The sequence below is a fragment of the Apus apus genome, chromosome 1 (genome assembly GCF_020740795.1).
Source record: "Apus apus isolate bApuApu2 chromosome 1, bApuApu2.pri.cur, whole genome shotgun sequence".
NCBI classification, from domain to species: Eukaryota; Metazoa; Chordata; class Aves; order Apodiformes; family Apodidae; genus Apus; species Apus apus.
Window position 1 is genome coordinate 168677356 of NC_067282.1, and position 24993 is coordinate 168702348.

General features: G+C 38.9%; 1 protein-coding gene across 5 annotated transcripts in view; it reads left to right on the top strand.

Moving 5' to 3' along the window:
- The window catches only part of PTPRR (protein tyrosine phosphatase receptor type R), a 145534-nt gene that overhangs the window by 44034 nt on the left and 76507 nt on the right, over positions 1-24993 (top strand). Inside the window, exon 1 of one of the 5 annotated variants that reach the window (XM_051639411.1) lies at positions 6792-6810. The exons of the other annotated variants lie outside the window; for them this stretch is intronic. The gene's annotated coding sequence lies outside the window, so the exon portion shown is untranslated. Of the gene's footprint in view, positions 1-6791; positions 6811-24993 lie in introns of those variants that run through there. 5 annotated transcript variants of the gene reach the window in all.

The following is a 24993-nucleotide window of genomic DNA, read 5'->3' on the forward strand; positions in this document are numbered from 1 at the left end:
AAATGTGTTTGGAGGATTCATGGAAAGCTTTCACTTCTGATGCTTGTAAATACTAAATTAATAGGGATAATTTACTGTTTTATGTTAAAAAGGGTTTTAAAAAGTCCACTCTTCTGCTTTTTGCCAGTGGGAAGTAAATGCTAGATGAGTGCCTGTGCTCATTTTCCAGTCTTATATTTTTGTATTCAGGATTATAGAGACAACTATTTTTTCATGCACTGCCGCTACCATCTAGTGTCATGAAAAATGCTAAACAGGATTTTTACTGTGTGTACTGAAGTAACATCCCTGGGTACTTTGGTATAGTTGCTATAACAGAAAACACAGCCATCCAGTTTCAGTATTTGTTGTTTCAGATTTCTGGTTTTGTGAAAGGAAAGAGGGAAATAACCAAAAATAGGTTCAGGGCAGATCATCTGGTTTGCAACTACACCATATGCCCACCACGCACAATATGTCTGATTATTCCAAAAACTGAAGTGTAGATGGTAAAACATGATGAATGAAATATATGGCTGGTATAGCACTACTGACTTCAGGGAAATTACGCTTACAACACATCTAGCCCAATGACCTAACAGGTACATCTATTTTCAGGCAGCTACTTGTAGCTGTTTATCGTTTCAGAGTAGTTCAGTGGCAGTGTAATGGGGAGTTGCTTTTCCACTCCTAGACAGCTTCCAAACTGATTCTGAAACTAATTGAAAAATCACTCCTCTGTTTTTTCCTCTCAGTTTATTAAGAAATTGAGCCCATCTGGTATATGTCCCTTTCATAACAGCATCCTCTGTGGGGTTTTAATTGAATCTGCATTCAGCAAGATGTGCTGAGATTCTGCTTGCTCTCTTATAAGTAAAAATGTCCTTTTGTTCTCAGGAACAATGTTTTATTAGATCACTGCTAAGGGTGTTAAAGAAAAGACTCTAGAAATAGTCTTTCCCCATCCCTCTAAGAAGTTACATATCTGATTTATATGCTATCTATGAAACAACTGCACATATTCCACCTTATGAGGCTGCGTGAGGACATGTAGTTCAGTATCATCCACCAGCAGGCTGTTACTTGATAGTTCAGAAACTAATAGACTTTAGGAGGCTTATGCAAAAAATTATTGAAACCCTAACATTACAGCTGTCAGTAAACAACATCCCATGCTCCAAGAAGTAGTCCACAGAAGTGGCAGTTGGTGGCAGGAATTTGCATCTGAAAAAGGAGGGGTGTCTAAAGTTATTTGGAACACACCAGAGAGGGGATGTGCAGTGCAGAGCTTTGACAGAAGTAGATGACACCTTGTGAATAGTTTTTTAGCCTTTTTCTCTGACAGAAAAATAGCAGTCCTCCCACTGTCATGTTTGCTTACTTAGGACAAGCCTACCACAATCCAGCAGTGTAAAAAGGAAGATTCTGACTGAATTCAGGCAGCTTTGGTTTTGAAATTTTAACAGGTCTGTGCTTTCTGCTTTGTTTGCCTATTTCTTTTGTTGCTGCTGGAGGAACACCACAGCTCCTTTGTCCTCCTCTCATAAGCTGAATACTTGACCTTAGCAGCCTCGAGTTGTTAAAAAGAAATCTATAGCTTGTGTCTGGTTGTCAGAAAGATTAACATGAAAATCAGTTATTCGAAGACCTATGTTTGGGCTTACCACACTTGTCAAATCTTTTACCTATTACTTCACAGTTCTGCTTGATCTTCTTTTTTATGCCTTTTGTAAAGCACCAGTAGATTTGATTATGAAGATGTCTCAAACAAAGTAAAATAAGTGCCTTCACTGACTGACATAAAACTAGTTTTTAGAGTCTAGACAAGGGAGAGAAGCAGTGTGGGGCACTGTAGTGGTCTTTGCTTCAACACTAGCAAAGAACAGTAAATCCTCCAGAAGTGTAAATAGGCAAACCCAGATCGATGGCTCCATGACCATTTTCACCACCTAAATATCTGGCCAAATGTTATACTCAGACTAAACAAATCTTGAAGGAAATTGTCTTTCTTTTCGTCTTTCCCACTCAAGAAGCCAAAGTGTGAGATACTGTGTGGCAAGCCAAGGGCAAGGCTAAATTTTGCATCCCTTCGTAGAACAGCAAGCAGAAAACTCTGTGTCTGTTCCCCTGGATTTTTTGAGGTTAATTTTTCTTGAATAGAGATTAATTTATCATCACAGTGCTAGCTCTGTTGTTTTCATTAGACATTTATTTCTTTTTAAGTCATTCTCTTTTTTATATGAAGAATTCAAGACTGTTGTATAGACCTTTCTGGGATATAGCGGGTCAAGCTAGGGAGCAGGATGGGTTTTGGCATCTAAAATGCATGCAGGAACATGGGCTTGTTGGCTGAAGTAGATTAGCAAGAAAATAAAAATTTTAGCAGAGCTTAATGGTATCAACAATGACATATTCAGCCAGTGTCCTAAAAGACACATGCAGCAGTTCATGCTTCTCAAACAAATAGTACAGACTGTTTGGAAAGCTCAGGAAGACTACTTCATGTGATTTGAAATTAATTCATGTTTGAGGAGAATTATTCTTGACCTTGTAGATCCAGAAAGTATGGTTTTAAAAAAAAAGTCAGAAGTGATGGAATCACAGGATGTGGTTTTATGCACAGACAGCTAAGGAAATACTGTTTTTTTTGGCACAGTCACTATTGTAAGAGACTCTTCTTTGACATCCCCAGAAATTCCTAGGCTAATAATTAAAGTGAGCGAGACAATTAAAAGCAACAGGTAAAGTAGCACACAAATATAAAGGAACTTTGCTGAGCCAATAACACCAATAATTAACTGTTAGGGTCAAGTAATAGTGCAGAACTCAATATAGTGCAAATCCAGGTTTTATTCAGTGACATTTTACTTTCATTGTCTGGTTTCACCAGTAGGGAATATACAAGTTAACAGCATTATCTTGGACTGAAATAGAAAGATCCATAGCAAAAGTTAGTTTCAAAATGCAGATCTTTCCTTTTTTTTTTCTTTTTTTTTTTCTTTTTTTTTTTTTTTTTTTTGGTGAAAGTTCAGTCCTATTAATATCAAATTGATTTGTGTTCTTGAGTAGAGTATTTAAATTAGTGCCTGTTATTCTGGTTTACTTAAGGAAATGCATTCTTCTACCAGCAGGTTTCAGAAAGACTCCTCTGGCTGAGGAAGTGATCAGTGGAGAAGCAAAATTCTGCATATTCCCAGTTTCTTCTGACAAATTCACACTGCACACAACAAAATGGCAATGAGAGGACAATTTTTTAGCTGTATTGGTATTGCTAAGGCTAATAAAGGTGTGTAGAAATTAATTTTCTTTTGGTTTTGACCCACTTCAAAATGAACCAGAATCAGTAAAGCTGACTCAATTTTTTTTTTTTTTTTTGGTAAGCAATAAATTAATCACAAAAAAGTAATCCCAAAGAGAGTTCACATTCAGGTCTAATTCAGTAGGTAGCTTTGATTGAAAAAACTAACTGGTGGGAAAGGCAAAGAAGCAAACACAGAAAACCCACTCTGTGCAGCAGCTGAGTCTCTAGAATGCTTCCCAGGGTATGGAGAACCTTCCTCATATTCAGGGAGTTTGGAACTTAGTTTCTGGACTATCTGCTTTTCTGCATTAGATATTTCAGTGTCTTCCCTTGGCAATTTTTTCCCAATGAAAGCTAATCAGAGATTTACTGGAACAGTAGCTGTACCATTCAAGCACTGTTGGTGTCCTAACCACCAGGCTGGACTATCTTTCATTGCTGTTTTCTGAGTCAATGAGTTTTATATAAAATGGGGGAGTTTCTGAAACAGAAATCAGCATTTCCTTTGTCAAGGGTGCTAGCTGACCCTGTGGATGTCAGTTTCTCCTGGGGGCCTAGAGGTGACAATGAAGCTTTCCCAGCCACAAGTGCAGCAGAGTGGTGGCCTTTATGCCTTGCATTTCTGGTGGAAGACTTCTGGCTGCTTTGCTCTTTCAGCATAGGTGAAACATTGACCAAATCTAACTTTTCATTGTCTTTATTTTTTCTGTAAGTGCCCAAAACTGAAATGCCAAATGGAAAATGTCAGTTAGTAGGAATTTTTTTTTTTTCCTCACTTTAGTGGGAAGTAAAAATTTCTAGTTTTGCTTTATTTATGTAGTTTGTCAGATAGATGAAAGCATTGAGTATATATGCAGCCCTGCAGTCAGCAAGGATTGGAATAAAAATATTGAGCTCCAAAGTGGACACTTCTTCCACCTGAGCAGGAAGGATAACTGCTTTGATGGTATCAGAAATAAAAGGCATCCGTTATTCGGTGGCAGACAAGCAAAGTAGGGAGATGTGGCAAACATTTTGTCATTTACTGCACTTAACGTGTCAGAAAAGAGACAAAGTCTTGGGCCTGCTGAGCTCTATCTTGCAGAACTTGAACTGCTTGCTTTTATTGCAGGTCATTATTCACCATGACCACTAGAAAAAAGAGGAAGATTCATGGGAAAACGTAGAGCATGGATCTGTGGGGACAGGGTTGACAGAGCATTTCCTGCCTTCATTACTTGTTTTGTTTCTCCCACTGATAGCTGAATTTCTGTGATAAATGGCAGCACTGTGTATAATTAATACTGTGTATAGTTTGTAAATCAGTTTGCAATGTACTTAGATATCCTTTTAGATGAAAGGTACTCACCATTATCTCTGTGAATCACAGGCTCCTGTCTTCTCAGGAGATACAGTAAGATGTAAACTTCTTGCCACAAATTACTTTCCTCCCACGCCTTGAAGTTTTACAAAAACAAGGCATCTCATGAGTTCCATGTTTCATTTTTGTATCATTAAAACAAATCTTTACCTCTCTCTCTTTTAATCATTTTCCGTGTCTTTCTTTTTCTCACCTTGCACCATCATGGCAATTTAAATAGTGAAAGTTCTGTACAACCACTAAAAAAACAGCATCTCAACTCCTTTCCCTGTCCAATTCATTTAATGATTCAATCAACTGCTTGAAGTGTTAATTGTTAAAATAAAAGAATGACACCTGTGAACATGATACCTGGATCTTTTATAAAGTTCACTGGTAGTTCATGCATTCATTACATATAGGAAGTTACTAAAAAAGTGATGATATAGAAAAAATGCATTAATCTTTTAAAGCCTGCTTTAGGTGGGAGAATTATTGTTAACACATTGATTCTATTTGGATTAATGTGGTTAATCACTATGTCTGATTTACGATGTTTTTGCATGTAGTAGTTTTGCACTGCGTTTGGATGTCAGTCTCAGGAATGGTCTGGAAGCATAAAGTACTTCTGGATCTGCCAGCTGCCTCCCTGCTATACAGGTGTTTTGCAACAAGCTGCAGATCCCACTGCAGATGTGCTTAGGGGCAAACCTGCAAACCCATCAGGTATAGTCAGGTCTTGAACATCCTGTGTCAATTTTGTCCTGAAGATATTGGTGACTTTTTTTTCAGGCTTGGACAGATTTAAATGCTGAAATTAATGTGTTACCAGGGCTGCCTGTATTTAACTCTCCTGACGAAGAGCAGTGAAATTCCTGTTTTTCAGCTACCTGTTTCATTGTCCAGCATCCTACTGCAAACCTGCCATCCTTTGTGGTTCTTCTCCATGAACCAGAAGTCCGTCTTTGCAACATATGTCACTTGGCCACAAGCCCTGTTCCACCAGCCTGGGCAGGTCAGTGGTCACTCTGCAGAATAGGGGCAGAGTAGACTGTGTGGAGTAGTAACATCACAATTCTAACACCCCAGCCCACAAGTTCTCTGGAGCCTGTTTGCCAGAACCCTTCAGTGTCATATGCTGTATTTTGAACCTTTTCCCAGAGCTGCAATGTTATCTGTTATTGCCAGGGTCCTTCAGTGGAAATAAGCACACTATTCAGCTGGTGCTCATCCAGGTGAGGAAGGTGGTTACATTTTTAGAACTTGAATTGCTGTGTAACATTGATTGCTTGGATGAGGGCTTTTCAATAATGAATATTGAGAAATTATTGCCACAGATTGGAGGCAAGTTATTGTTTTCTGACATCGGTTTCTGAAGCTTGTCTCTCTGAAACCTTGATTTTCTCCTACCAAGATATTGACAGATAGAAAAAACACATTTGTTATGGAGATGATTCTGCTAGTGTGTGTTCTGTGTGCCTCACACAGAGAGACAGCTGAGCAGTAGGAGTCAAGTGATAATTAGTCCATAACAAAAATACATGCTATAAGGGAAGAGCTGTTATTGCACACAATCAAAACAAAGATATTTTTGTCATTATTTTTATGTGGAACAAGATAATATACATTTTAGCCAGCTTTTTTTGTGCTGTTTTTGCAAAGATGTTGATATAGTTTTGAATAATTTTCTATGAGCTTAAAGCACAAGAGTGATTTCCCGCCATAATCAAAGCAACGTTACCCTGATAAATTAGTGTTGCGAAGTCCCCATGTATCACCATAGGCCAACTCTGTATGTCTCAGCCCTAGTAAACAAAGTAATTTAATGGTCCTACAATTTATTTCACATCATTTAAAGTTTCTTTATTCAGTACAGAATGACTGACAAAACATTTATCAGGCCCTGATACAGCAAAGACACCATATCATTGTGGACATGTGTGGGGTTGTTGTCATCTTTTTCTCCCTGAAAGAGTTTGCAGTTATGTGAAGATGTGGATAACTACATTGAACATGAAAACTTTCCATCCTTTTCTAAGGACTTTGTGCATTCAAAGTCAGTGAATGGGTAATTTTTAAATTATTCTAAATATACAGGTGTGCTTTTGAAAGATGTCTGTTTCTTATGCCATTAGAGGCTGTGAAGGACAAGAAAGAGAAGAATAGGCAACATCCCAAGCTACAGCTCTAGGTGAGATTTTCCACTCCATTTCTCAATCTCTGCAATGACTGCTAATCAAATTCTAACAATGTGGAGTTCAACTTGATCAGTTGAATGACTATAGTGACTGGTTTTCTGAATATCACATTGCCGTATCTTTGAATTGCTCTATTCTTCACTTGATTTGGGTTTGTTTGGTTTTTTGTTTGGTTTTTTGGGGTTGTTTTTTTTTGGATATGTGAAATGATTTGGATGCATTTCACACAGAGTAACAGCTGGTGAGGGGGCGAGGAAGAGTAAGCTGTAGCTACCAAAAAAAGGGGATAGTTTTTATCATATGCCATTATGTAGGGAGTTCTTGTCTTCAGACCACATCTTAGGAGACTCTTAATTGTGTGTCTAAAAGGTCTGCATGCCTTCATGTGTCCTTTACCAGCAGGGAAAAAAAATAAAAATCTGTTAGTGTCCTGCCTTGCAATAATAGTAATTCTACTGAAACAAAATAGAGTTAATGCTAGTATAATGAACGAATTAGAACAAGCACTAGCTTAAACAATTGCCTTTGGCATCCTGGGTCTAGGTTTGATCTCATATTCCATAGACTATAAAGGAAAAGGATTGTGGTCAGAAATGATAAAGCAGAAAATCTCTGTGAAACCGTGTAGTTGTGCAGCATCTTTGTGGCCCTGCATCAGAAACACTGGGCAGGTGAGAAGGGAAAAAACTGGATAAACATAAAATCATAATTAAGCTCAGAAGCTTATCCCAATCTTACATCTTCTGCAGAATGTTTTGATCTCTAGCAGGTTATAAGGGAAAAATAACAGGTTTTTTTTAATAGCAATACCTAAGGAGGCAGCCTTCCTGCAGCTTCCATATGCCCTCCTGCTATGCTCCTAATGAATGAAGCAAAATCTAGGGTTTAAACCTTCATTATAGAAGCTACTGGGGGCACTGCTATTGAGTTCTGCAAACTCACGCTTACATAATTTGTTTAATTTTTATCACTTTCTAAAGGGAAATATAGTGTTAAGTGGCTTTCTTCAAGCTGTTTAGAACCTCTTACACATGACAAAATTTCTGTTTTGAAATAAATGTCAGAATTTTGCAACTGTTTATGACATTAGTTCATTGACAAAATGCTTTTATTGTTGAGTAATGATCCTAAAAGAAAGCACATAGAGAAGAAAATTTGAAATATTGCAATACCAGTTAATTGTAAAAGTGTTTTTTTGAAACCAGAGGAAGAAAACTTACTTCAAGCACAATAGAACATGTGGAGCATATAATGTCAGAACATGTTCTGAGATTTTTGGGGGAAGATCAGAATTTTGTAGTGCTAGCACTGCCCAGAGCAGCTCTGTAGCCTAATCTGTACACTCAGTGTCCCAACAGACTTTGTGGGAATGGCTGCACTGTGTTGTTTTGTCCTCTTCATGTGATGACTTCATCCATCTCAGAAGTAGCTAGATTCTGATCAGGTGCAGAAGGTGGCTCTCCAGACAGCTAGTAGTAAACCTTACCTAGTGTTGTTGTGGATGCAAGAAGTTTACTCATGTTCACAGCAGGGAGCTCTGAAGACAGATCTGCTGATCTTTATTATTATAGCAAACTACAGTAGGCTTAGAAAATTCCCCAAGCCAAAAGTGGTTTGATACAGGATGAGTAGCAGAGGAGAAATTTCATATGCTTGCCTTGTCCTTACTTGTCCTTCATATCTACTTAGGGCTGTGCACGAGACACAGTATTGAGAGAGCTGGATATTTGGTCAGAACCAGTAGGACTTAGTGCTTCTTTTGTTTTAAAATGTAAGCACTGGCACAGTACAAGCAACGTTTTAATTTTACTTCGTGAGAGCTATTTTGAGATTTTATGCCAATTTATGCACAACTAAGCATGAAATAGAATATATATCTCAGAAAATTTCAGGCTGTGAAGTGTTCTGAAGGAGGTGTCTTCCTCCTGAAAGTGTTACATGCATAACAGTTTTGTGACTAGTGATGAGGGCTGTGGTTGTGTACCATGTACTGTCCGTGATCCTGTTATAAATGTTCTATAAAATGCGAAAGCTAATAATCAGCAAGGCAGCAAAATGCTGAAGCGTAGTGCTGAATATGTGAATATTTTTGGGGAAGTTAATAGGAGCACTCATATTCCTTAAATTATCTTAACAGCTGCTCTGGAAAATTATTGCAAAATGCCACTCTTGTCCTTGGCAGGTCCGTGCCCTGCGTTTATTCATAAACACAGCTGTTTATTATTAGATACAAAAGTAGGTTTCTCATTGTTTTATTGTCATCAGCCCTGTAGCTTCGGGAAAGTGATCTGGATCAAACACTGAAACAGTCAGCCAGAGACTTTCTTTCTGAAAGAAATACATATTTTTTAACTTTCTTACTTTACTGATTTTACTTTTATCCTTTGGAAAAAGTCTGTGTCTTTTCCCCTTACAGCATGACTTCCAAATTTTTGTTCTAGAAGAGAAGTGGTTGTAAGTCTGCAGTTCAGGTACAATGCACAGAACAAAACCACTGCTTCTGGCTGATTTTTAATGTCATGTTTGATTTCTTATCACAGAATGGTTGAGACTGGAAAGGGCCTTTGGTGAGTGAGTCATCCAACCCCCTACCCAAAGTAAGTTCACTCAGACCTGCAGGTTGCTCAGGACTTCCTTCATGTGGGTTTTCAGTATCTTTTAGGTTGGAGGCTCCACAGCCTCTCTGGGCAACCTGTGCCACTGTTTGATCACTTTCATGGTAAAAAAAAGTGTTTCCTTACGTGTAAATGAAACCTCCTGTGTTTCAGTTTGTGCCTGTTGCCTCCTGTCTCTGGGCACCACTAAGAAGAGCCTGGTACCATCTTCTTTACTCCCTTCCATCAGATATTTGTACACATTGCCAAGCTCCCACCTGTACCTTTTCCAGGCTAAGCCATCCTTTTTTCAGGAGCTCCCATCAATTTCCAGCAACTGCTTTGGAGCCATTTTCTTCACAGAGGTGAAGTACTGTTGATTTTGGTGCTTGTGTGAACAGCAGTGGGCCCCAGATCACAGCTCACCATGTATTTGGAGTTCAGCAGGAATAGCGACCCCTTTCATTCACAGCCAAAATCTTTGCAGTTCAGCAGAAGCCTAGAGCTATTGCTTGAATCAAACTTCTGCCATTTCCAAAGGCATCTGCCATTGTCCCCCAGCTCTGGCTTCAAGCTAAACAGAAACCTGGAGCACTTACTGATTTATGCTGTCTAGCCTCTGTAAGGTCTTTGGCCAGGAGTTAATCTGAGAAAATCAGTTTTCCTCATTTTGATGACATAGAATGCAGTATAGTGCTGTAGACAAAGACCTAGTTCCCAGGCTTTCTGTGTTACATGACCATAGGATAGAAAGAAGAGCTTTTTCTGGTGTAGATATTCACTTCAGTATTCAGTTTTATGCATTTATGGACTATGCCTAGAAACTCTGGACCAGGAACTGTGAAGCACCCATTAGTTGCAGACAGGTGAAACAGGATCCAAAGTAGAACAAGGACATTAGAGCCTTAGATAGGCATTGAACACCTTATCCTCTTCAGTGTGCATTCACATAGATTAGCAAAAACAGCAAATGGTGCTCCTGAGGCCTAACTCACTTCTAGTACATTTCTCCATGCACACTCTGCATCTTTACATCGTTCTGTAGGAAAACACATTCTGAGGTTTCCACACAGGAGGAAGGTTTTATTAGGTTTTGATTTGTATCTGCTGACCCTAGGCAGAAGTAGGAATTATCATTTAATGTGAGGAACTGTCAAGCTCCTCCAGCAGAGACACAGCACCAAAATATGTTTTGCTTACATTATTTTTTGTATTTCCAAATCCTTTATCTTTGGCATCTAATTTAGAAAATAGTGTTTGCTGACTGTTGGTTCTGCAACCAACGTGTGCAGTGTTCAAAATTGATGTTGCTAATTAAATAACAGAAACAGGAACTAAGAGTTAATTGCAATGTGTGCAGGTTGCCCCTCAGGTGTTTTGTGTCACTTGGTAAGTCTCAGCTCATTAGCAGAAGCAAAGTCAGTAAGTGTTTACAGAACTGGAAGCAGCTGGAGGGTTACAAAACCACCATGTCCCAGAGAAGCTGTGTCCATGTGAATGTGTATGGTGATGCTTCTGATCACTAGTGTGAGCGAGACATTAATGAATTGAAAAGCGACAGAAAATGACACTCTGCATGTTGTTCTCTCTGTTGATTACCAAGATACAAGGTATAATAACTGAATTTTACAAGCTTTCTGACGTGGCTGTACAACTTCCAGTCAGTTCAGAGGTTGAGTAGGGTTTATAATCCACATAACCTTAGCCTGTTGTCCTGGGAGTATCTGTTCCCTTAGTTAACAGGTATGAACCTTGACTCACTTTGTGAGTCACTCCTTTTATAAATATATATTGCTTTGCAGGTGAACTGCATATGCTTTTCCAAGATTTGTATTGTCTAAAGTTTCACCATATTAAGTACATGATGTTCAGGTGAACTTCACCTGAATCCCCCAGTTCGTCTGACCTGCCTTATTGTTTATCCTGTTGTTGTTCCCTGATTCTGAGCTACCTTCAGTCTTGTGTGTTATCTTCAAGCTCCTGTATGACCATGTAGTCTTCTCATAAGCTTGGTGGCTTTCTACATGAGGAAGAACTTTGAGTTTGCATAAATGGGAAATGTCTAGATGACAGCACTCTTTGGATTTGAAAGTAGTGCATCAGGCATTCCTAGGAGGCCAGAGCACATTTGCAGCTCACAAAGTATTTCTCTGTTTCTCCTGACGGGGCTTTTTAATAGTGGCCATACTGAGCAGAACCATTTACAAGTTAGAGCTGTCATGGGCAGACCAACTCTTCCCATTCTGTGGGATATGTGGGACAAGAGCCTTAAGCTGGAGTAGCACTAGGACTGCCACAAGTAGCACTAGGACTGCCACGGTCACTGTTTTCAGAATCCAAAGCAGCCCACAAGTGGGTTTACCCTGTGGATAGATGGGCAGCCTGAGGCCATATTCATTATGAGGCTTTTTAGGAAACCATGATTTGCAACCTTTTTATAGAGAGGGAATTTGTATCCCCCAGAAGACAAAATTATTGGCACTACAGAAGTGCAAATATCACTGATTTTGTGAAATTATTCCTTTTGTCAAGTTTATTTAATGAAATTTGAATGTTGGAGGAAAAGATGAGCGTAGAATTCCCACTGGGGAAGCAAACTAGATTGATAACATTAAATCTGAATTCCCACTTCTCTTTCTGCTTTTCAAGTTTCTATGCTAGTCTGTTCTTATTTCTTAGTACCAGCTCTCATCACCTACCTTCCCATTATTTCAGCTCTGAACCAAGAACGGCACTGCCACTTCTTTTTACATCCAGATGTAATCCCCCTTCAATCTAAAGTGAACAATCACATGCTCTGCTAACAATTAAAGCTCTAGATGTGTTCTATTGTACTTGAAGTTAGAATACACAAGTACACATAAATATCTTAAGGGTATGGCCTTAAAAAGTCTCAAAGATCCAAATACTCATCTTTCTTGCACAAAAGTTTTGTGAAAAACATGTTTACATGGCAAAAAATAATCAGCTTTGTTATGTAGGTGTATATTCTACTTTCTTACACTAAATCATCTCCAAAAATATTAAAATAAAAAAGCTTTCAATCACTGAATAAAGATTCTGATTTTTTTAATTACATAAATTGCAAAATGGTTTTTCAAGGAGAAGATTAAGCCTATTTAGACTCCTACAATATTGAAAAAAATTATTATTAATTCCATTTTGCAAAATATTTTTGCAAACGCATTTTTCTCATTTTTCGGGCTGATTTATGATATGTCAAGTCTACATATGAACTGTAAGTGCAGAAGACATAGGAGAAGACTCAGAATACAGAATTACAATGACATTTAAGAACTTCACAGTTAGTTGCAAGATTACAGTTTAGAATCTTTAATCACAGCCTAACTTCAAAGGACTGATGAGTCATAAATATGTTTTCAAATTATATTAGGTAAAAAAAGACACCATTCAGCTGACATGACAAAGTTCCCATTTTATTCAGGTTATGCAAAAAATTTCAATGCTTGTCTTTTATTTTGCATATTAGTTATGTAATATATTATTATGTCAATTAAGTGCAAAAATTTTTCTTAATAAAACAGAAAAATCTTTAATGGTATGTAATACAGTCTTCAGACAGGAAAGAACATAGGTGATGAAGTACATAACTGTAACTCAGATTCATTGATTTTTGTAAATGCTATATGGGAAATCTTCTGTTTCTGTCCTTTTAAATTGATGTAAATCTTAAGGTTTTGGACCTTTGTTAGAGTTAGAACACTAACATTTCCTGACATGTATAAAGAAGAATCCCAGAACCTAAAAAATGAAATAGCAAGGGATGTTGGCCAGAATTCTGTGTTGAGTGTCTGGATCTTCAATTTTGGTTATAGCAATGACATTATGTACCTTCTTTATGTTAGTAAGATAAGCACTTTGCTGTGACACGCTTCTATTTCTTCACACCTAATGAATGTTCTTAATCCCCATTGCTAGATTCTTTGATGTGCCCACGTGAAAAGGACTACAAATGTAAGCTAAGAATTATTATTTGTTACTGAACTGTTCTTTCTTCTTACATCCTTGCTTTCCATGTCAACCAGCATGGTATGAACCCCCACCATGTGCTTAAAATTGTTTAGGAAGAATAGAATCACAGAATCGTTGCAGTTGGAAAAGACCTCTAAGATCACTGAGTCCAACCATCCACCCAGGAGTAAACAAACAAACACCCACCATGCCCACTAGAGCATGCCCTGAAATGCCACGTCTATGTGTTTTTTAATACCTCCAGGGATGGTGACCCCACCACCTACCTGGGCAGTCTGTTCCAGCACCTGACTGCTCTTTTGGAAAAGAAATTCTTCCAAATATCTCGTCTAAACCTCCCCTGGAGCAACTTCGGGCCTTTTCCTCTAGTCCCATTGTTACTCACTTAGGAGACGAGACCAATACCCACCTCACTACAACCTCCCTTCAGGTAGTTGCAGAGAGCAATGAGATCTCCCCTCAGCCTCCTCTTCTCCGAACTAAACAATCCCAGTTCCCTCAGCCTCTCCTCACAGTACTTGTTCTCTAGATCCTAAGCAATTCTGCATTTAGCAGAAGTGACACCATAGTAAACCATGCTATATCTGCCTGTCAAAAGACCTGACCCAGGAAATGCAATGTATCCAGTAGTAAGGGAAGAAAGAAAATTTCCATATGGATGACCCTCGTGCTATTGGTTGGATCAATGTTGCAGCTGTCTCTGTTGAAGATAACTCTCAGGAAATGCAGGTAATAACAAATAATTCAGCAGGAGCTGCTTCAGTCTTCCAGGAAGCTTAGTGAGCTCTTGTTGAAAACAGATCCTGCTCTTGTCTCACTTGCATAACATAACTCTGTGTACCTTTTTGCACAGATCTGTAATGATGATGAAAGCATCCCTTTTGTGCAGTCCTGTTCTAGCAGGACACATCTGGGAAGAGCCACTGTCCACCTGTGGTGTTCTCCCAGGAGAATGTACCTCAGGAGTTCTGGGACTGATTATATACCCTCAGGAATAACTGTCAGTGAATGAATGGGATTTGCTTTCCTTTCAGCTGGCTTATAAACATCCCTGATTAAGGCAGATTAAAATGAGATGCCTGAAGTCATGCACATGAATGTGACCCTGACAGCAGAGGCTGATCAGCTCTCAGAAAAGTAAGAGATACCAGAAAGTTGCATAGCTCTGTTTAATAGGGCAGGCTGTGGTCATTAGAGGTTAAAATGTCTTGTGAAGACACAGAGGAATTTTACTGAGTGGGTTTTGTCTCACATGGCAAGTATGAAGCATATGGTTATGGACTTAAACAAAGAATTATCCTTCACATATTCCTGTATTCTGTGACAAGAGACAGATAAAGACTGGATGGCAAAAGGGTCTCAGCTATGACATACAGCTTCACTGGTTTTATTTCTTTCATTTCTTGCCCTACCAATTTGTATAAAAATCATAATGGGAAAAAAATCACATTTTGAAAATCTTCTTGCTACAATGATAGAGAATATTGAAGAATGTTTATCTTCCTTTTGCTGTTTCCTTTGGTTAAAACACTCAGATTTTTTTAGAAAATGTTTATTTTGATTATTACTTTTAATTTTATTTTCCTCTGTTCTCTTCAGCCATTTAATTATGCAATTTCTGGAAGGTTTTCTGGGAAAGTTATATTTAATGGGAAAAAGATCATAGAAACAAAAAGCTCTAAGAGCCTTTTAGTTAATCTTATGTTCCTTTGTTCATCCCAGTGTGGGGCTGTTCCATTTTATTGTCCATTATTTTCGTTGAGCTTTGTTTCTGCTAATGAAATGAACATTCCTCCACTACCATAGACAAAATCTAATTATGAAGCTAGTAAAGCAAGTGTGTTGGTGTTAATTCTAACATATAAAAAAGGCAGAGAATAGATGAGTTTACAGTTTGAGGATGAGCCCTGCCAACCTTAATGACCTTGGCAACCAGCTACCATCTTAGCAGTAACCTACTACATTTTTCACTGAGGTAACACTGCTACTCTTCTGCTTTAGTCAAGTAGTAATGATGGTTTGTGGATATTCAGAAATCCTATGAGCACATATATGCAGCAATTGTGTTGGTCTTGCACAGCTGATCCAGCTTGCTCTGGTGAAGCTGAACTTGCTGTTCCTATATGCAGAGCCATGATAGCAATGTGGTGGCAGGAATGGGGGTGAGCCCTGTGCTGTACACCTCTGGTGCTGTGTTGTGTGCCATCCTGGCTGGGTCTTGTAGTGGGACTACACTCTCATGTTGAGTTGTATGATAGGGGGACCTTGTATTGCCTGTACTCGGTTCACGTGGGTTTGGAGTGCTAAAGTAGGTAGGGAAATGTGAGTGATACAGGTTTTATTCCAGTAATTTGTCATTATGGTGACAATAGCAGCTATAAACAAACTTCAGAAGGATAAAACAGATAAAGACTGGTGCATCATGTCACAGTAAAGTGCCTTTGTTGTTGGACATATGTTTCCTGAAAACAGGATCCTGATCTCTCAGGAGCTGAAGTGTAAGAACCACTTAACAAATAATCCAGACAGTCCTAGGACACAAGCTCTATTCAGGAATCACACACAGTCTTTCACGTAAATATCTTGATTACAGTTGAGCATGTATTTTAAGGCTTTTTTTTTTTTTTAGATACAGTTCAGATACTCTTATTCATAAGCCCAGGAACCACAGAGAACTATGATTATGTAAAAAAAGGGAAAGCATTTGCTTCTTTCTACAGTGTTCCCATTGTGGGTGTTCAAGCAGATTTTGCTAATCTGAAACTACCAATAAAAATTGACTCTGAAATTAAATGTATGAGAAAGCTAGGACATCAGCAGTACTGAATTCTTGCTTTGATTTTCAGAGCAAAGAGAAAGGTTACTATAGAGAGTAAATCAGTGGGAGTCTTTTGGCCACAACAGTTCTGAGAGATGTGGAAGTTGCTCTATTGTCTTAGGTTTCTGGTTTTGTTCTTCATTATACATATATATATATATCTCTGTGTGTGTGTGTGTCTGCCACAAATTAAATTTAAAATTCTGAAGATAAAAGAACAGGATGATTTTGGGGATCATTTTTTATGTCTGTCATTTTTCTGGAAGGCATTTTGATGTATTGAGGACCATTTTACAAAGTCATAACAGGAATTCAAACTTTAGAAGCCAAGAATTGTTTGAAACAAAAAAACATCTGAAATGAGGATTTTGCAAAAGGACCAAGGAGAAACAATACTGGTTCTCTGGCATTTCAATCTTTACCCTCACTCTACCTAGAAATTTAATAATTGGACAGAAAACCAAACATTTTAGAAAGCACTGTGCTGAACAGGCTCAGAAGAGTCTGTTTGCTCTGAGGGTTACAGCTGGCTTTGGGATGATGAAATAGGATGTGACTAGTACAATCATGCTGTGCATGAAAGTTGTACTGGACATAATAACACCACGCATTTCTTTTGTAATGGAAGGAATCATTTTTTTCCTCATCTTGAATAAGGACACATAGGACAATTTTATGGAGCTTATTATATATGCCTCTCAAAGAACAAAAAGGTTGAAATAGTGTTCAGCTGAGATCTTCCAGCTCTCCTTGTGTTTCCACCTCTCTCTATTGTCTTTTCCTTTTTCATCATTTTGCCCTTTACAACTGTCTGACGTAAGGGAGGAGGGCAGAGAGAGGTGGATGTAAGAAGGAAAAAGCCTAGAAAACTTATCAGAGCTTTGAAATTCACTTCATTTTAAGAAAGCTGAAGTAATTTGTGATTAACTAATGCAGTAAAAAAAGAAAGGAAAGGAAAGGAAAGGAAAGGAAAGGAAAGGAAAGGAAAGGAAAGGAAAGGAAAGGAAAGGAAAGGAAAGGAAAGGAAAGGAAAGGAAAGGAAAGGAAAGGAAAGGAAAGGAAAGGAAAGGAAAGGAAAGGAAAGAAAAGAAAAGAAAAGAAAAGAAAAGAAAAGAAAAGAAAAGAAAAGAAAAGAAAAGAAAAGAAAAGAAAAGAAAAGAAAAGAAAAGAAAACAGAAAAAGACGGGAAACAATTTTGAGGGCAACATTAAAATTAATCTTTGAAAGAAATTGAAAAGTTCTACCCCAAGTATTTGTCCCCCATCCTTTTACTAAAATATATAAAATCCTATTAAACAGTCTAATACTATTGTCCCCATTTTACAGACATGGAACTGAAGCAGATTAACAGAGGCAGACTCGCTAAGGCTAGAAGCAAAGCAAAATTTTGGCCTCTCATCCCTACTAGTAATCATTTTGCAGTTACTAGAAATGCTCACAGCTTAGTACTCTTTAAAACATTTGTAGTACCATTGTGGCCAGTTTTTAAAAAAGAAATAATATTCCTCCACATACAGGAAAATACTATTTCTTTACATTACTGGGTACTTAAGTTCTACAAGGTGGTGAAGCAGGAAGTTCCCTCTGTCCTAAAGAAGCTCCACAAAATCAGCCATGAAGTCCAACAGAAGTGTGGCAGCCTGCTGGCCTGCTTCTTCCCCTTTCCAAAGGGCTCCCACACCACAGAGAACTTCTGGGGCTGATATTACTCAGTGACAAGGCTGTATTGGACGGATGTCTCATGGACAATAGACAAACTTTCCTTCCCTTCTTTTACACTCCTTCATAATCACGAGTGTGCACCCCATGGGCATTTAGGATATGGGATTCTGCAGTCCTCTGACTCAGAAAAAGTCCTATTAGCTTTACTGGGCTCTGGATAAAGTTATTCCCTGTCTGAGGTGGGGCTGTGGTTTGGTTAATCTCATCCAATCTGTTGTACATTTGGTGTTTGGAAGCTGTACATACTTTCTGATTTCCAAATATATGATGCATGATTAATGTTTTAATGATAACACAGGAAATATGTAAAGGGGAAGGAGAAATTTGTAGAATGAGCAATGAGAGGACAGCCTAAGCCACACTCTCAGACTGTCACCCCACCAATGACATCACATTGTGGTACAGGAATGATCCACACGACTCAGAAGCCAGGAGAATGAAATAACCTACCTTCTGAGATTTCTCTCAGAAGAAAGGTAGAGGGCTATTCTGTATCTTCTCATTCTACCTGATCAGTAAATCCACATCACTGGGTGACACAATGGTATCAAATGGCACTGAAAGACCTGACCCTTATCTCTGCTAGGACACTGCAAGCCCAGAGATTAATACAAAACCTGGGACTGACAGAAATCAAAGTGTACCTCTTGAAGAGAGGTATTAACAAACATTATCCTTAATAGGCTGAATGCATTCTCATGCACTTTAATCATCCATGAAGGTCATAGAGTCTTTCTATAGCTGACTGACTCACTGCCCAAGTGCATGTAAAAGCTCAGTGAGGGAACCCTGGACAAAAGCCAGACCTCACAGATGGAGCATTTCTCACTCTAGTGTTGGTGCTTCCTACAGAAGTGGTCAAATCTGCCCCAAATCAGCTGATGTCATTTGAGAAATTAGTTCTCCCTGCAAAAAAGAAGTGTGAATCTGTCATATAGCTGAGACAAACCAGTTAGTCATATCATCCACCCACATCCAAAGTAGCTTTGCCAGTCTGAATTGTGGATGCCAGTGGAGTGCACTGGCCTCACCTCAACACTTGGTACATCTTTGTCCTCTGCAATGCAGCAGTCCCTAGGAATGTCCTCGTTTGGTATGTAAATGAGCAAACAGGACATCTGTGAAACCCAGTATCTAGTCCAGGATGATGGCCAGCATTCAGGCTTCTTGATAGCAGACTTATCCTTTTGTTGCACTAGGGTTTCTCTTGCTTTCTGACAATTCAAAGTTTGGCTTCAACTGCATTACAAAGTTTGTAGTGTCTCTTCTGTACAGTTTTCAGGGACATTAGTGACTTCAAACATCCATCTAAGCATCCAGCCCTTTTTCTATCTTTTGTTCAGATTTTGGCCTCAGCAACTTCCTGTGGTCTGTGGACTAATTGTAGGGTGTGAAAGACTGCTTCCTTTTACAAATTTTGATTTTCTTGTATTTTAATGAACATTCACTTGAAAATCAGTGTGAAGGGAGGCTATACAGCAGTCTTAACTAATTAGGTTAACCCTACATTTCCCATTAGTGTCACTTCTGTCTTTGATTTCTTTCAGGGAGCTCATAACATGCATAAATATTTAAATGTATATGCTTTCATGAAAAATTGATCAAAAGCCAAAATTGTTCTTTAATGCTATATGAGAAATGCATAAATTGAGGAAATATTATGCTTAATTTAAACAAAGATTTTTCCATAAAAGATGTGGGTGGATTTTTCTCTAGCAAAAACATGAGTGAAGTTGTACGATGTCACATCTTGAAAATCATAGAATCACAGAATGTTTGGGTTGGAAGGGACCTTAAAGATCATCTAGTTCCAACTGCCCTGCAGGGACAGGGACACCTTTCACAAGATCAGGTTGCTCAGAGCCCCATCCAACCTGCCTTCGAACACTACGAGGGAGGGGGCATCCACAACTTCCCTCAGCAACCTGTTCCAGTGTCTCACCACCCTCACACTAGAGAATTTCCTCCTAATGTCTAACCTAAATCTCCCCTCCATTACTCCTTGTCCTCTCGGTACACACCTTTGTAAAAAGTCTCTTCCCAGCTTTCCTGTAGGCCCCTTCAGGTACTGGAAGAACACTATAAGGACTCCACAGAGTCTTCCCTTCTCCTGGCTGAACAACCCCAATGCTCTCAGCCTGTCTTCGCAGGAGAGGTGCACCAGCCCTCTGATCATCTTTGTGGGCCTCCTCTGGACTTGCTCCAACAGATCCATGTCTTTCTTGTGTTGGGGCCTCAGAACTGGACACAGTACTCCAGGTGGGGTCTCACGAGAGCTCAGTAGAGAGGGAGAATCACCTCCCTTGACCTGCTGGCCACACTTTTGATGCAGCCCAGGACATGGTTGGCTTTCTGGGCTGCAAGCACATATTGCCGACTAAGGTTGAGCTGCTCATCCACCTTGACCCCCAAGTCCTTCTCCTTCAGTCTTTTTTAGATCCATTCTCCACCCAGCCTGTGTTCGTGCTTGGGATTGCCCCAAACCAGGTGCAGAACCTGTTGAACTTTATGCAGTTGGCATGGGCCCACTTCTGAAGCCCGTCAAGATCCCTGTGGATAACATCCCTTCCCTCCAGCATGTTGACCTCACCACCTTGAAAAGCAACATCCAAATACACAAACCCTCCCTGGACTAATGAATCAATCAAAAGATCCCATTCATATAACTTTTTCTTTATGTTTATATGGAAAAAAAAATAGTTCTTTGTCTCATCACCCAAATACTCTCTAGAAAATCACACTTTCATTTTTGCAGGCTACATGTGAAATTTGGAAGTGTTTGGCAGATTTGCATATTCTGCAGCCTTGGTGTCTCCTTATTAGAAAATGAGTGATTTAAACAGAAGCATGGTCCAGGTCCAGAGCATTTCTTGGTGCTTTTCACTGGTTCTTGTAAATATTAACATAGGCCTGTAATTTTTCTACTACTTCAGGTGATTTCCACTGCACTTTTGTAGAACAACCAAGAATACTCCTCACCGTTTTTCAGTAATTGCTCTCTGAACTTAGAAGTATTTAAATGCCCTGAGTTTTGTATTTCTAGTCATGTTGTGTTTTAACAGAAATATATTATGTATGAAAGTTTAAGTAGGTCACTGCAGTCAACTGCTAATACACAGAAACAAGAAACTCCTTTAATTAATCACCAAGAATAATCACTGAATTTTATCTTCCTTTACAGGCATAATTCAAAGTTTAACATGAACTCATGAAAAGGCAGAGCATGTCTCTCCTCTTGAAAAAAATAGCATTGTAGATGGAGAAGTAAATGGGAGAGGAGGAAATGCTAACTCAGACACTGGTTTGGTTTAAGGCAAAGTGCCTTCAGAGGCTCGCCTTGGCAAAATACTTTGTTCTAGTTTCTTAACGCTGACCTGCATCAGAAGCTGAGGACATGCTGGCCCCTGGGCAATTCATGGACTATATGAGATGCTAAACCTGCTATGAGCCATGACACACAGAATATTATAAAAGCCAAAATCTTCGGTGGATGTGTATTAGGCCACCTCAGCCAGCCAAAGGGGCTAACCCGATGTCCAGCACAGTTGCAACCTCAAGCCATGGAAAGGCAACAGGAAGGCAAAACTAACATGAGTGAGGGGAAGAAAAATTTCTATTTCACAATTTGTTGCTAGATTTTTTGCAGTCCTGTACCCAAGGTTTACAAATACAGCTCTAAGACTTTCACCTTGGCTTCTGATGAATACATCTGATTTTGGTTGTACAGCTGAGGCTGTCTGATGAGAGTGGCAAGAGGAAACACGGTGACATTAATTGACTGTAGACACTGTCACTGTACAAGCAGTACAAGCTCAGATGGAGGGACCCTTTCACCTTCTTCATCCTTGGTTATTTTTCTTCCTGTATATTCAGGTTAGTTGGTTTGAGAAAACACTTGTGGTAGTAGGTTCAGGAGGAGTTTAGAAGGGAGTAATCAATGTATAAAAAAATGAAGGGTATATTTGTGACTCATTGCAGAAAGGGTATCACTGATAATAATGAAAGGGTAAGAAAGGGAGGCATCTCTGAATTTTTCTTGAGAAGCAGAACTTGACTTGGCAAATTATAATTTATTGAAATATCCTAAAAATATTATTTCAGAAACTGTGTTATGAATTAATTCCTTTCATGTTGGTTGTTTGTTTGCATTTTTTTAACATGAAAACATTTATAAAAAAGCCTTTGTCGCATCTCAGCTGTGAATAGTCTTTGGTGGTTTTCTGCACTGAGATTCCTTTTGTGGAATTGTGTCTTTCCAAGTTTTACACCGTAAGCAGAAAACTCCTTCCTTTCAAACTACCTGTTTTGCTCGGAGCTGATAAACCTAGAAACTGTTGCTACAGTAGCAATATCCAGGTCAGTAATTGCTGAGGGAAATGAGCCTCCAGGGTGTTTGCCTTTAGGCTCAACAAGTCCCTGTTGCCAACAGCCATAGTGGATTCAAAACTGCACACTCCTTGGGGAGCAGGTTTCAATCCATGATAAACACTGCAGATGAGCAAAGGGTAGATGATCAGTGCTGTCTAACTGGGTGCTTCAGCCTTTTCATTTCCAAAGCAAAAGGAGCAACTAAAGGAACACAGTAAGGCATAACTTGTGTGACTATGCTAATGCTTTGTTTTATTTATTTCTATGGACTTACTTTACCGGGGTTAAAGTCACATTTTATTGCAGGTCATGTTAGAATACATAATGATGTTGTCAGTGTAGTTATAACTTGTATATTGCAGGACAGGTTTCCATTCTAGAAGTGATTCTCTTAATGACAATTTATGTTGTTTGTCTGATGTACAGGTATTGGTGTTATCAGTTTTCTATCCTGATTGCTTACATTCATGGACTATAGTTAATACAGTATCTAGGCATGCCATCAGAATGGCACGTGAACTTTAAAACTACATTTTAAATAAAGTTTTAGGCATTTTCTACTGATAGGAATAGTTAGGACTTTATTTTTTCTTTCTGATCTCGGTCTTCTTTTTTCTTTTTCTTTCATTTTTTCTTCCTGTAACTAACTTTTCTCAACAAAAATTATCATAGTTGGGAATTGCAGAAAGGCCATTTTATACCAGACCCTCTGGTCAGACTTAAGTTTTAGTCTCCTTTAAGAGGGCACATGCCAGACTTGACAATATAATGCCCCAAGGGTTGCCTTCATTCCAGATCTTGATAGCATCACTGTGGGTTATTGTTTGAAAATATTAATGTAATTGAGGAGACCAAATACCTTTTAGTGCTGAGTAGCCGTAGGTTAGCCTGGATCTCATCAGAAGAAACTTGGGAAAAGAGGATAATCTTTCCCTGTTCTTATCATTTTCCATATGCATCCAGAGTAGGTCACAAGATACTGAACTTGATGTGTCTCCAGTCTGGTCCGCTCCTGCTCTATGCTTTTACGAATCCAGTACAAACGAGGGGGTAATAAAGAGCACAGAGCATGTTTATGACATGCTGCTCACCGTAGAGGAGGTGCTCTCGGGGTCCTGTTGAGCATTTCTATACATTATCTTTCACAGATTGAGTTAGAAAACCCATTCCTAAAGTGGCAGATTCTAGATTGCTAACTTTCCTCTTGAAAAAAAAGACAAACGCGTTCTCTCGTGTTGCCTGTTGCAGAAAAACGCAGCCTAGGTTACTCTTACTTAATTTTTACTATAATTACTGAGGAATTAAGCTTCACATTAACACCAGCAATTGAAAAGCAGATCCCTTCAATGGACAGCAAGGCAAGGTTCTTATGAAAAATATGAGCTTTTTCTTTCTCAGATACTTCTTGTTTTGTGGGGTTTTTTTAAATTAATAGTCACCAAAAATTTTTTATTGCTGCACAAGAAGCACCCTGAGATGATGGTTAAGGATAGATTTCTTCCCACTTAGAAGGTTTCCTAAAAGGGTCCTGAAATGTCTAGCTGCAAGTCCAGATGAGCTTTCTAAGCAGGATGACGCCAGCCCTGTGGTCCTTAGGCTTCTTCCCCCAGAATCACCAAGGACAATATGGCTGTTACAGAGACACACACACACTGTGAAGCCTTTTATGACTGTTTATTATAGGACACGGTGGACCAAATTCAGACATGGTCGAAGGAAATGTGACTATCCTGAAGATAATGGAGTTTCACCACATTTTATTGTCCCTGCATATGATGAACCACAATCCCAGCATATTAAATCTATAAGAATTTATTACCTCTTTACAGGCTTTTTAAGATCTTTTATTTCACCCGAAGCAAAGCATTTATCTGGCTGTTTCATTTCTGTGACTTGATCAGTGAGCTCTTAACACACTATTTAACACCATCTCTATTAATGTGATCTGATCCCTGGCTCAAGTGTGTTTTAATGAATGTATTTTGATTTTATGGCTGCTAATTTTGCTCAGTTACAACAGTTAGCATTATCCTCATCACACAGGGTCACTGATTTACTTAGACAAGCAGTTTTACACTCTTTACACCAGCCTGATGGATCCTCAGAGACCCTCATAACAGCTTTCCTATTTCAGTAACAACTCCCTTTCTCATTTACCCAGGATCCTCAGATCAGACTGTCAACTTTGATGGCTCCACAGCTCCAAATCAGTTATCTGCTGTGTTGCTCAGGTGTGCTGTGGCCAGAGAGAGCCATTCTGGGAACAGAAAAAATGGTACTCAGATCTGTTAAATCTCCCTACATCCCCTCTCAAGATATTTCTCTGTTTCAATGACAAAGCTGGAGCAGTTTTACAAGCACTCAGGATGTCTGTCTAATTCAGGAAGAAGGAAATAGAAGATTTTGCATTTTGAAAATGCCAGGGTAGAGAAGATAATTTAAACTGAAGAATCCTATAATACTTTGAGCTGAATTAAAGTTCATCTGTGTGGTAAGAGCAGATCTCAGTTGATGCATCAAGACCTGACAATCCCATTAGAGTAAAAAAAAATGACAAATGAGAAAAAGGTGGAAAAATGAAAAAAACTCAGTACTGATGGAAAAATCAAATTGACAATGGAAAGGAAAGAAAATATTTTATTTCTTTCTAGATTATAGCCATATTCCCAGTGTGATGTCTG